At 36.7% G+C, this 14,810-nt stretch overlaps 1 protein-coding gene across 1 annotated transcript in view; it reads right to left on the bottom strand.

The window, feature by feature from the left end:
- The window catches only part of LOC150098758 (chitinase domain-containing protein 1), a 191,632-nt gene extending 188,574 nt beyond the window's left edge, over positions 1 to 3,058 (bottom strand). The window contains exon 1 of the mRNA XM_090404810.1: positions 3,001 to 3,058. The gene's annotated coding sequence lies outside the window, so the exon portion shown is untranslated. The remainder of the gene's footprint in view (positions 1 to 3,000) is intronic.
- Between the last annotated feature and the right edge of the window lie 11,752 nt (positions 3,059 to 14,810).

The raw sequence follows: 14,810 nt of genomic DNA, 5'->3' as shown, positions 1-14,810 counted from the left end.
GTCCTCCCACCACCAGACCTGTTAAGAAAAATATCCTCTGAATTAATCTTATAGAAACCCTTCAGTAATTTGAATGTCTCAATCATATCACCCGTCTTCTGCCTATCAACCAAGGTCTGCAACCCACAAATCTTCAACCTGTTCTCATAAGGTTCATTCCATAGACCTGCTATCATCTTGGTCACTCGCCTCTGGATCCTCTCTACCTCCTCCCCATCAAGAAGAAATCCTGGCACCCAGATCTGAGCACAGTGGTGAAGATGGGGTCTTGTCTCTGCTCGTCAAAGTATTCTTCATAACCAAGTAATTTGATGAGCTGATGTAACCACTTTTGCAATGTGCCCCCTAAACTTCAACTCGCTATCCACCAATACCCCCAAATCCCTGGCTTTGCCAATCTCCTGGAGTACAGTTCCACCAGTGTGTATATTGCTGCTAATCTTTTCACCCCAAAATGCATAACTTTACACTTTTCCACATTAAAATGACATCCATTCTCCTTAGCCCAGTCCCCCAATCTATCCAAATCATCTTGCAAAGTTTTGATGCATTCACTATTGCTCTACCCAACTTTGCATCATCAGCAAACAAATGAATAGTTCCTCTCAGATCCTTTCTGATATCATTAATGAACAAATTAAATAGTAGTGGTCCAAGAACAGAACCCTGCGGCACACCACTAGTCATAGGCGGTCTTTTGGACTCTACTCCTGAATAAACTATTCTCTGATACCTCTCCGTCAACCATCCTCCTATCCATCTCACTAACCCTATATCCATCCCCATATGCTACAGTTTGCTGATTAGAATTCCATGTGGTAACCTGTCAAAGGCCTTAGTAAGGTCCAGCAGTATGACTGTAAACCCTTACCCTTATCCAGCTCAGCCGTCACTGTGTTATAAAACGTGATATGGAGTGATAAGATCCCAATACACACTCTTTAAATCAGATGTCATTGTTTGAGTATGGCAGTTATCAGAATCAATTTTTTTTAATGATAAGTTAATCCATGAAAGGCAAGTCAATAATGCATTATAAATATAAATATTGAAAAGCTAAATGATCTAATGCATCCAAACTCTAGAGACCAAAGTACTTTTTTCAAGCAACTTTGGGTCTCAAGGTGGTAGTCTCATATTAGGCAATGAAAATCATTTGCCACATGAACATGATTTACCAGAGTGTATCATCTCATCTGCTAAGGGTGATGGTGTTGGAATTATGGTATCTAATGCCTCACGGTTTGAAACAAAACTTTTGTCATAGTGCACAGAGAAATTAGAAGAAGATTATATTAACATTATTATTATGTGACACCTACAGGGAGCTCAAGGACTCATCGAGGGAGAGTGTGCCAACAGCATCGAACGATTGAACTCCTTCCAACTACTAACCGCATTCAAACTTGCTTAACTTCTTGCATGAGCCATTAGTAGCAGAGGTTCTACCAACCTTTACCTATTATTACAATCCCACTTCTTCAAACCATATTGTGGCACCTTTTGCAGTATAGCATGGTATATTTACATGATGACACTCATAATAGGGTGATGTGGCACTTACTAGCGAACCACATTACACTAAAACGGTATTATCCTTACAGAGCACTTTGGAGAAGAATGTGAACACTGAAGGCAAGATCTGTTGTTGTTGTTTTTTTATTAAATGTTAAATCAGTTTCGAACAAACTTTTTTTTTTTACCACTACGTTACTAAGAAAGTCAAACGATATGTAATTTATAGTCGTATCTGCATATAACGAAAGGCACGAAATCGTGTTCGTTAAGCTTTTAAAGCGTACTTTCTAGTGATCAAAGACCTGTTATTTAAGATGTTACATAAATCGATACTTACAAGTTACTATGATAAAATATAAACTTAAGCTACCTCTGCCCATTCAATTTCTTGAGCAGGGTCGAAAGTTCAAAATACCCCCAAAAGATATGAAAAGGAATCATGTAAGTTCACTGTTAGCACATTTAAACTCCATCAAAAATTTTATTCGAATTATATTATTTAATTAAACTCAGAGCATCAAATTCTCTGACAAATAGGATAGAAAAATCATTCCAGCTATGATTTTACAATATGACATGCGAACCACACGACAAATAAATAACACCTATTCCTCCCTCTACTATCGGAAGAACTATGCATCAAATAATGGGAAAATGCAAATTAAAGTTAAAATTTAATATAAAATGTTATTTCATATAACATTCACAATAATATTCGTATTATTATTATTTTATTTGAGAAGAAAATAAATCCTTATGTTTACTTGGAGCAACTTTTGAATTAACACGCTGATGTATTACAGGGATATCACACAAATACAAAAGAAATCCACACACAGATTACTTCACATCTTTCCGAAAAAACATATTATTTATTATTATTAATACGTGACACCTCCAAGGAATCACAGCCAAGGGCACTCTAACTACTCCACTCCACTATATCCTCAATTCTCGACTTAGACGACCATCCTATTAACAAGTTCACCGAATGCCTCTTCATTCCTGTAACATACACAGAAGCTGGTGTTAATTCTCCATTCAAGACATATTATTTAAGAAGTACTTTTGCTTAGACTAATTGCTGCTGCTGAGGGTGAGAAACTCTCAGAGACTTTTTTGGAAGGAAATTAATATCTTGCATTGTACATGAATGAAGATGCGGCATGGAGCGAGGTGACAGCATAATATATGAATGGTGTTTAGAAGATGCTATTGAAAATGTTAATTCATACATTCGCAGGATTTCATAAACACAAAATGTCTTACAATAGACTAGAGACAAAATAGCAATACAAACTAAAGAGGAAGCCGATAATGAAGATATAGAACAGTTGGAAGTTTTGAAAGAAGAGCTCTCCAAGGAGAAAGTTTTTCTTTCACACGAACTAAAAGCGCAGAAAGTTGCATAAGAAAATAGAGGGAAAAAAAAAACATAAAAATTAAAATAAAAAAAAACGAAATGAATCTTTGTAATTTTACTGTAAGCGGAAACACATGGCACAAAAGGAAGTCGTCAATGGGCTCTTGTCCTCGCCAGCTAAGTCGCTTGCAAAGCTGAAAAGTTTTATAAAAATTCTTCGAATGCGAAACGGGAATTCCAAACCAGGTCTTACCACCTAAGTGACAAACATCGCCACTGTGCAAGGAAGCTCTGAAGAGAAGGGAATTTTTGATTAGAAGTTATTTTTGATAACTTCTAATTCCTGGTTTAAAGATTCTTCAGAGGAGCAGAATTTGTGTGCTCTGGAAACTAGTGATTTAATAATGCCAGATTTCTGAGATGGATGATGAGCAGAAGAATTGTGAATGTAGCGACCTGAGAATGTTTACAATTAAATATTTATTAAATTAAATATGAAATATTTACAATTAAATAATTTTCACTGTGGTTTATACGTGTATTTCTTTTAATGAATTTAGCCCTATCTAACTTTTGGAGACTGAGTGGGCAGTTCAATCTCCACTGGTACCAATCAGAGATAGATGGCCCAAGGCTATCACAAGTTAAGCGGTACTCAGTGAAGAGAGACGGCTCAAATGTGCCACCATCTCGTGGTCCCTAACCCTAACACAATATATTTAATGTCTGAAATAATGTGGATTCTACGGTCGATTTTCTTGGGTTTACAGGACGAAAAACCCGAGTTTCCGGGAGGAAAAACCTGCTTGCCCGTGCCAGAGATCGACTAACTCGGGAACCGGTCGAAAAAAAGCTTAGAAAAATTTCCTCTAGTCGCCGACTAGACTCGAAACCAAGTCTTCCTTCGTGCGGTCAAGCGCCGTGGTTGGCAAACGCCATATCCACTGAGCTACACAGGCTCTCTCTCTCTCTCTCTCTCTCTCTCTCTCTTTATATATATATATATATATATATATAGATCTATGTAAAATATATATATATATATATCTTAGATTATAGTATATTTTTCTTATAATTTCTACACTGTTTATTTCACTAAAAAAAGAGACGTACACATTTAAGCGTTCAGACATATTAACTGTTAATATATCCTTATAGTTTATATAGTGATTTCCGACAGGATCGTCGGAACGTAACCCCTCGTAAGTCGATGACTGAATACACATTTGATCGCTATATTGATGCGAATGGGAATGGGTAGTGCTGGTTCGAATTCTAGTCAAACCAAATGAGGGATAGTGAAAACACTATTGTAAGGTTGGGGCTCTTGTCCTCGCCAGCTAAGTCGCTTGAGCTGAAAAGTTTTATAAAGATTCTTCGAATGCTAAACGGGAATTCCAAACCAGGTCTCACCACTTAAGTGACAAACACCACCACTATGCTAGGAAGCTCTGAAGAGAAGGAAAGGACAACAAGTACTGTTCTACAATGCATCTGTGTACAAGTGTTATTTAACCTCCACCCACACTACTAATAAATACTATGAAACTGTAGGTCTTTCATAGGTGGGATTCACATCAAATAATAATAATAATAACAACTAAAACTATGAGACCAGTGCATTATATCTGTTAATTGCAAGTACTTTTCTGCATGGCTTCCTGTTTTTTTGGGAGGAAATGGAAAGGAAAAGATACCAGACGACTAGGTAGCTCACTTTCAGGTGACAAAGCTTCTTCGTATTAAAGAGAGGATTCGATTCCACTTCGTCCCAACCAACCAAAGAGAATCGTCGATATAACTACGGAAGTTCTTTGTATGTACCAAATATGGGCGAATCAATCAAGAGTAAACAATCGCCCTTATCTTGATAACAGACTGATTGTTATTTATATGAAAAATATACAATAAGGCCTGACGAGCTCAGTGAAAGTCACTTTTGCATCCATAGTACTAGGTCACCCAAAGAAAGAAGACCTAAATTCAATTCTAGTATTAGATTAGAGGAACTTTTCGTTAGCTATTCTTTGAGAGGTTGCCAAGTTGGTTGATCTCTAACATGGACAAGTGAGTTTTTTCTTCAGGAAACTCGGGTTTTCATCCCAGAAACTCAAGAAAATTGACTGTAAAACCTGCATTAGTTCAGACAATAGCGTTTTATGTTATTGTTGGCGACTGCTAGATGGACACACTTATTTCTTCTCAAATCACTGGACTTTTGCAGATATCTGATCAATTTTTAAAAAATATCCGCGGCTAACACAAATATCCAAATACACAAATATCCATATCTATTCCCCACAGGAGCATAAAAGGCGTTAGCATTTTATGCTCCTATGGGGAATAGGTGCGGATGTTCGGTGTAATCTAAATTTTAGAGACTGAGAGGACTGTTCAGTCTCGACAAGTAGCCAAACAGAGATACACTGCTCATTAAGAAATTAACAGACTTTGCCCCATGTGCAAGGTGCATCGAACCATGTAACCAGTCAAGTGTCCGTAGATAGTATAAATCATGGGCGAATGCTGGTCTTGAAATTCACGCTTGCTCTTGTTATCATTCAGGGAGTGAGAGGTGTGATTGAAGCCTGATTAGCAGAATGATGAATTACTGACCATTTAAAACCATTTTAGAAATTTATGTACATTTAATCATACAAATACAACATTTATTTACATATGATATTCTATCTTTTTCAATTTAGCTACTTGAACACAAATTCTACCCTACGATTCTTCTTTATGAACTGGTCAATAACATCGTCATAAAAAGTTGATTGTAATTTAATTTTCCCAAGCACACTTGTAAAGGCTGGCTGAAGCTTACTGGCTAGAGCTACTTTTACTCTGTATGGCCTGTGTTTAAGATGGCATGAAGGGAGCGAAAATGGTTATGAAATCAGATCACAATCACAGCGCTGCAGCGAGGACCTGGAAGCTCCCACAACCAAGTAAGCCAAGATAGCTTTGACTAGACGAACAAGCATTGGCCTTCGATACACTACGCAAAACTCAATTATTACTGCGCAAGATTACGACGTCTTCTGTCTACAAAAATAAAAGCCTAAATGTAATGCTTATAAATGCATGCATTTATTAACAAATAAATATTACTTCTTTCTCCAGTAATGAGCTTACGCAGCAAGCATAGAGAACTCTCCCCTGGTATAAACTGAAGGAATACGATGCTCCCAAGTCAGTTCAACCGTGTCTGGGTGAAATCACTTTGAGAAGGGAACTGACTGAGTTTGAAAGAGACGTTATGACACAATGCCATGTTGCAGGGTATCTGTTCAACAAATTTTTGAAAAATTGATCCATTCCCATGTCAACAACCAAAATGCGGGGAAAAACCGCTATTCGCCTGCCAGCACCACTGAATGTGTAGTTTCTGGTTTCTACTGGAACACGAATCTGCACAAAAACATTCAGAACCAAGGTTTACAACTTTGGTTTCCATGGTAGGACCACAATATGCAAGTCCTGCAATACCTGCACCAACTTACAGCATCATCTTCAGTGATGCAAAGAGCGTGTACAGTGGGATGTGGGAGCATCGAAAGCTATGTTATGTAGCGATGAATCACGCTGTACCTACCAAGGATATGGAGAAGTGTAGGTGTGATGGATGCCCGGTGAATGTTATCAGAGTGCATAACTCAGCTATGAAATTCGGAGGTGACGGTGTGATGGTATGATCCTGTTTTTTTTTGGTATGGACTTGGACCTCTGTGGTACCCCAAACATTGAGAGGTATCTAAACATTCTGGATATGCAATCCTTCCTGCTTTGTGGTGTTTCTAAGGAAATCATCACATCTCTTTCTGCAGGACAATGCACCATATCATAAGCAGCTGCTGCTGCTGCTGTAAGTGCATAGTTTGTGGACATGAACGACACCACACTTGACTAGCCTCAGAGAACCCTAATCTTAACCCAATTGAGCATCTGTGGGATGAACTGTAACGGCAGGTCAGGTCAATGGACATCAATCCCACAGTTCAGGACCTCATTATATGCTTACAGGAAGAATGGTCTAAAATTCCCAATGATTACTATTGTAAGCTTGTGGAAAGTATGCCCCAAAAGATTGCTGCAGTCATCGCAGTGAAAGGAGGTCCTACATCTTTACACTATGGTGTCTGTTGACTTCTTTCGAAGCAATATACAGAGCCTCTGTTGTTCAGTCGGAATCAATGATGACTTTTGTATGGAAAGACCGTGGGTTGGAATCTGGTCTAGGAAGCGAAGTACCTAAGAACTTTTTTTAAGCTTATCAACTGAAGATGAGTTAGACTGTCTCATACGGCGTCAGAAGGTTTTCATTCCACAGAAAAAGGCAAACAAATGCAGATAAAAATTAACTGCTCTAAGCAAGAGCCTGTGTAGTTCAGATAAAGTGGTGTTTGCACTCCTCAGCGCTAAAAAGCTCGTAAAAAAAGGAAAGAGTTCGATTTTTTTCCTAAACCTTTTTCGACCGGTTTCCAAGTTAGCCGATCTCTAACATTGGCAAGCAGGTTTTTTCTCCTGGAAGATCTGGTTTTTCGTCCACTTACAATAGTAAAAAAATCGACTTTAGAACCCACACCATATCAGACATTAAAAATATTATTAGGGTTAGGGACCATCAGATGGAGACACTTGTTACCCTTGTCTTCAGTGATTGTCACTTAAATTAGTGATAGCCTTGAGCCAGCTATCCCTGATTGGTACTAGTGGAGACTAAACTGCCCACTCAATCTCCAAAAATTAGATAGGGCTAAAACGGCCTCACCTACTCTCTGTGAGGGAATAGAATGTCGTTAGCTGACGTTTTTTTTGTTGTTGTTTTGTTCTATCGTAAGCAGTAATCAGGTATCTAAGATCCCAAGTCATTTATGCGTGACGGACCATTGAGCCTAATAGAAAAAGTAGGATGAGATGAGATGTGTTGTTTATATATAAAAGTCAAGGTATTAAAATGAAGAGTGATGAATCTGTGATAGCGATTGGATTTCTTTTCTTTTTTTTTTGATATCGGAAGAGTAATTGCATCATCGTTAAGATTATTTTATACAACAACTGGAATGTCAGCTCATTAATATAATTTTTCATCAACCTTTTGTTTTGCTTTGATTCGTAAATAATTTCGCAGTTTGTTCCAACTCAAAGACTGCATTACTACAGTCCCTGGGTAAAAATTAATTTCAATGTACTCCCATATTAAGTTCATTACTGAACGGATTTCATGAAATTCTTAGGATCTGGGGAAAGTATGACCTTGCTTATCATACCATTGATACTAGACACAGAGCTTTTCTACTTTATTCCAGTAGATTCAAGTTTTACAAGTTTCAACTTTCATGAAACTTCTCGAATCATATTTGCTCAGACTGTATGCCAGTCTCAAAGTTTTGGGAAGAAATCTAAAAAAAAAAACAATAATAAAAAAATAAATAAATAAAAATAAAATAAAATCTGCAAATTTAAATTTTTTGTAACTTTGGTTTTAAAATACAAAGGGGTGTGTGCATTGTTTCCCTTTGAACTAGAATAGTTTACTGGACTGTTAACTCAGCTTGACCAAGATAGTAGCAAGTAAACACATGCCACAATGCTCATGTCGTTTGATTCATGTCCTGAATGGTGTTAACCGATCTCTTTCTTCTCTAACTGATGTGCATGTAACATAGAATGAAATATAATGCATTTTAATAAATTCTTATTTTCTATACATGTATCAGCCATCATGAAAATACAGTATGTCTACTACACATGTTCATTTTAATTAGTACTTTCAAGGATTTTAGCTCTAGTGGTCTGTACTGGTCTCATTCCGTCCATTCCTTGGCTGTCCTTGATGTTTTTATCCTCCCACTTCGTAGTAAAAAAGTATATTTTTTTTTCAGTGTAGTCTAGGATTCTTTTAATATGTTAGGTTCATTTCTCTGTTTCTTATATAGAGAAAACCTGTGGATTATTCATAACTATGAATTCACACGTATGCGGCAGTAATTAACTTTTTAATAATATGTAAATATTTCGTCTTAAGTACCATAACACATCATCACTACAGTTATTAAACAACAATAGGAACTAAATTCAAAAATCACACTAGTGCACATGCTTACATTGGAATACCTCTATGTATACAGTAACGTCTTTAAGGATTAAAAACTATTGGGCTATAATTAAATTAAATTAAAATATAACTGATATAGGGTAAAATGCCCCGCTACTCCCTATACGGGAACAACATAGGCGTTAGCTTAGCTGATAGCTGATCTGATAAATTTATTTTATACAGTTGAAAATAACAATTTCCCAGATTTTGAGACAGTAATACAGTAATTACGGTTAAAATTGGGTATATGACTTCAGCACTTTCATTATACAAACGCTGATGTTTATATATGAAGTGATGTAATAGCTTGGTGTGTTGCCATTGGATCCTGTGGGTGGCGTTTTCAATTCTATGTTGCACGAGACCAGATCTGTGTTTTGGCAAGACGGATGAAATCTTGATGTCCAGAGATGCGTTTATTTACAGATCTCCTGTTTGTACATAGCAAGACAAGTTACAAGAACATGGCACTTCGTATACGCAGGTAGCATCAGTGGTGAGAATTTGTGTTTTGGAGTAGGTAACAAATTGTGAATTTGGTTGATTGGTTTAGAGGTAGCAGAGAGTTTGTATAATTTCTGATTTATGAGCTTCTTGTCTGTGTTGATGTGTAGGAGAGTGGCTAATAAATCTTGGAGTTGTTATTGGATTATATCCATTTAGTAAGGCTGTATCTTTCTTGTTTTAAAGATTCATCAGAGGAACAAAATTTGTGTACTCTGAATACAAAGATTTTATGATGCCGTATTTTTGTAAGGGATGGAGAGCCGATCTACAGTGGATATGGATATAACGACCTGAAAAAGTTGGTTTTCGATAAACAGAAGTGGAAATGGAACGATCTTGGTTACATTGGATGTATTTCGAGGAAGGAAATACCATGTGATAATTATTTTTCTAGTGTGAATTTGATATGAGGATATAGATTGTTAATATTATTTAGAAATGAGTAAAGTTCTTGTACCATGTGACTCCTGCTTGCAAAGACGTCAGACAAGCAAATCGGTCAGGTGAACACATATCTACTCACATAAAAATACTTATCCTTAGGGGGATGCAGCAGAGAAATGGCAAGCTAGTTGCCTTAAATTGCCTAAACCCCTAAGCAGGAGACAATCGGTCTTGGACAGGAGACTAGAATGGAGTTACAGTAACCGAGGCATGTCAAGGATAAAGGTAACATAGTACACAAAGTTCAAAAGACAGATGTTCAACTTCAATTCCTTTTCAAATATTTTGCACGTTTACACGTCACTATGTTACTCTTGTTTATTCTTCTCAAAACTAAATGGACATAGACCACTCATTTCAAGTGAGTTCTCGACTTTTAACTTAAATACTTAAAAAATTTAACTTAAAAAAAGTTAAATTTTAAATTGTTGTCAAAATCAACAATCGCATAGTCAATAAGATTTTGATGTGTGTTCTCTCCATATTGTTTAAGTCCCTCCTACATACCGGGAATTTATGCACCTCTCACACACGGACAACAAAGAAGTAGTTCACTGCCCTGCATTGTGTTTAGCTGTCTTTCGTACTAATAAAGGTTTTATCCTCTTCCCACCATGAAATTGCTGTCCACTAGATGCCTAATAACATCGGTATAGATCTGAAAAGCACTGATGTCTGCATATGCATCATAAAGAGCTGAAGAATCTATGTTTTCAGAATATCCTCCGATGTTTCATTAAATTGAAACCTAATAAATTACCCAGCCATTCCGGATGCGTGGCATCATGTTGGTACAACATATCCAACTACATTATATTTGTATGTGATGTTTTACGCTGTGGTAAAGAGGACATGCGTATACACCAGCAACCTCATATGACCAGGAAGTAGATGAGTTTTATAACCAAATCAATAACCTAAGCCTTTTTAATAGCACAAGGGGATTGGAATGTAAAACTGGATTACATATAGGAAGGAATTTTCTGCCCTTTGTCGACCCGTTTGGATTAAGAGAAACAAATGATAGGGTATGAAACTGATAGATTTTGCTTGACAGTGTGATCTCACCATAACATACTTTTCAACAAAAAGGTCACCAAAATGGACCTGGATCTTCTCAGATGAAGAACACCGAATTTAGTTAATTATATACTTATAAAAATTAAATATAAAACCTGTATAGGATCTGCAAGAACTAGATCTTTCCAGAGTATTGACATAGGAAGTGACCATAATTTAGTCATAGCAACATTTATGTTGAAATTAGAATTTAGATCCATGAGAAAAATAACAAGACAAAAGTTTAACCCTACACAACTCAAATCAAACACCATTAAAGAATTGTTTAAAACAAACCTTGCTTCTGCGCTTTTTTAAATCCCTGCAGGCTCGCTTCATTCTGATACCTCTTATCAACAGTTTTCAAGGGCAGTTATTGGAGAAGCTGAAATTATTCTAAGCAAATGCAGTGTAATAAACCTTGGATTAACAAGATATATTAGTTTTGTGTTCAGCAGAGATTACGATGAATTCGGCACATTGGGAACAGCAACAATGAACAGTATAACAACTTTAACAGACAGATTAAAAAGGAAGTAAAACTTTGCAAAAAATAAATGGTTATCAAAAGAATGCAAAGAAACTGAGGATAATATTCACAAGAACAACCATACAACAGCATACTAAATTATTAAGAAATTAATAGCCTTTCGTTAACAAGAGTTGGATAATTGAGAACGAGGATGGAACGAGTATTAGTGACCATGAAAAAAAAATATCAAAAAGATATGTATTATTCAAGAAAACTATTCAAAAGTGATGTAGCCCTGTACCAACAAAATTAGAGGGAATTGTCTCAATAATAACAGAGAATAGTGATTATCATACATCAGAAGAAGCAGAAAGGGCCATTTTAAGCTCAAAACTGGGAAAACAGTAGGAATTGGTATTCTAAGAGAATACTTAAAGGGATGAACCCATAGATAGTGCACTCCACAAAATTTGTCAGCAAGTCTGAAATGCTGAGATCTGGACAAAAGACTTGCGCACAGTTATCCTTATTCCCTTTCCCCCCCCCCCAATAAAAAAAGGAAACAACAAAAAGTGCAATAATTTTAGGACAGTTAATCTCATCAACTAGCAAAATATTTTTGGACATCTTACTCTCACGTATTGAAGCAATAATGGAATTCAATTTTTTTAGACTTCAAGACTGGATTTTAAAAGAACAAGTACAACAGACCATATATTTACACTCTATATCATTGGAAAAAAAATACGTAGAAAAGTCTGTGTAGTTCAGTAGAAGTGGCGTTTGCACTCTATAGCGCTTGACTGCACGAAACGAAGACTTGCTGGTTCAAATCTAGTCACCAACTAGAGGAAAATTTTCTAAGCCTTTTTAGCCAGTTCCCGAGTTAATCGATCTCTGGCATGGGCAAGCGAGTTTTTTTTCATCCCGTAAACTTAAGAAAATTGGTCGTCAAACCCACACCATTATCAGACCTAAAAAATATTGTTAGGGTTCATGAGATGGCAGCATTTGCTAGCTGCCTTCTTCACTGTGTACCGATTAATTAGTGATAGCCTTCGGCCAGCTATTGTGGAGATTGAACTGTCCACTCAGTCTCCAAATATTAGATAGGGCTAAAACGGCCTTGCCTATTCCCTATACGAGAACAAAAAGGGCGTAAGCTCATTTAATGAAGTAATGTGCCTTAAGTTTATTGATCTACAGAAAGTTTGATTCTATTTGGCATGATGCTCTTTGGAAAATTCTGCAACTTCATGGAATTCACAACAAAATATGACTGATTGTGTCTTTGTACTCTTACCTTTAAAATGATGGTTAAAAGCATGGCAAATTATAGCTTTTCCAGTGGAGTGGAGTGAGACAGGGTCGAAAATTATCGCCAATATTATTTAACTGCTTTTGCGAGTATGATGTAAATAAAGCACCAGAGAACTGTGATAATGGAGCGATGGTAGACGAATAAATTATCTAAAGTTTTTTCGTGATATTGATCTAACGAAAAACAAATCATATCTTCAGAAAATTAATAATAAAATTAGCTTATACTCTTAAAAAATATGGCTTAACCATGAGTATTCAAAAACAACGACAAATATCTGAACTTCTGACAGGGGTGGATTAAGCCGGTAGGGGTCGCCGGCGGTAAAATTTACAAGGCCCCCATAAAGTGTTCATTTATATATTTATATGCTACAAAGAGAACTAGCGCTTCACTATAATAAAAAATTAAAAACGATAATACATGATTTAATATTTTTATTTCAAAACATTGCAAAAATTCGCAGTTATAATTTCTTTGGTTGGACAAGTTGTAGTAACAGTTTTCGTTTTGGAGTTCGCGGCCGCTAGGTCCGATAATCTCGTGATCTGCTTCTGACTTCTGCCAGAGCAGATGAGGATACACCCATCGATACACTTCTATGGGTGTATCCTCATGGAGACATAAATAAACATCTCAGGAGGAGAGATAGATGAGATGATTATTTAATAAGGTTAAAACACCTTATGGTAACTTGTTCCGGTAAAATACTTATAAGCTCTGTATTACTAAAATCTTGGTATTTCTAGCCTGGCTCCCACTGATGAGACCTCAATAAAGGTCAAAACCGGTCTGGGTAGTGGCCCCTTGCCTTTAATACATAGCATCATACATCTCCTCCAGGAGATGTGCTTTGCATTAAGGGTAAATATTAAGAATAGTGATCAGAGGTTATCCACCTTTTACCAATCAGTTGCCTTGGTCTTGCAATACGTGTGGGTACACCTAGACTTGCAATACTTGCAGGTGCAAACTTGACTTACTTATCTGTTTGCTTACTTGAGAAATGGAGTAAAACCAGGTTTAAAATAGCTTGGTATCTTTAACATTTATTATACCCAAGGTAAAATACTTTCTACACACACACACACACACACACACACACACACACACACACACACACACACACACACACACACACACACACACACACACACACACACACACACAATGTATATATATATGTAAAAAGTTTTTTTACCTTGGGTATAATATGTTAAAGATACCAAGCTATTTTAAATATAAACTGTTTTTTTTTTACTCCATTTCCCAAGTATGCAAACAGACAAGTCAGTCAAGTTTGCGCCTGCAAGTGTTGCAAGTCTAGCTGACTGCACGTAGTTCAAGCCAAGGCAACTTGTGGTAAAGGTAGAATAAGCTCTGATCACTATTCTTAATATTTACCCTTCATGCAAAGCACATCTCCTGGAGGAAATGTATGATGCTATGCATTAAAGGCAAGGGGAAGGTTTATATTTAAAATAGCTTGGTATCTTTAACACACACACACACACACACACACACACACACACACACACACACACACACACACACACACACACACACACACACACACACACACACACATTAGGGTTATGAAGTAATTTTATAAGCTTGGTATTTTAAGTAGTATTGTTTGCTTTTTGTAAGAATTTTAAGTAGTATTGTTTGCTTTTTGTTTCTTGGTGTGTCTGTGCAATTTTTGCGTGTTTTCTGTTATTTTAATTATTATTTTTAAGATAAGATAGCGTACATATGGCACCGATAAAGAAAAAATGGCGGCCAGGTCGCCATGTTTGTTTAAGAGTTTTGATGTAAACGAATTTATGCAATGTGCTGTCTGTGAGATGTATGCTTTGTGAAGAGCAGTGGGAGTCTGGTTAGAGGGTGATAGTGGAGTTAACATGTGCAGAAAGTGTAAAGAGAATGAGGATCTCAAGCGTGTTTCGCGTGGCGAGAGTGATATCGTTAACGATAGTCAGAATGTAGAAAATGGCGCTGTGCTAGAGAATTGCATGGTAAT

Source organism: Typopeltis vanoorti, chromosome 15, assembly GCF_054136105.1.
Source record: "Typopeltis vanoorti isolate ZY-2024b chromosome 15, IOZ_Tvanoo_1.0, whole genome shotgun sequence".
Lineage (NCBI taxonomy): Eukaryota > Metazoa > Arthropoda > Arachnida > Uropygi > Thelyphonidae > Typopeltis > Typopeltis vanoorti.
Note: the sequence above shows the minus strand (reverse complement) of the source record. Positions and strands in the feature narration are given on the sequence as shown.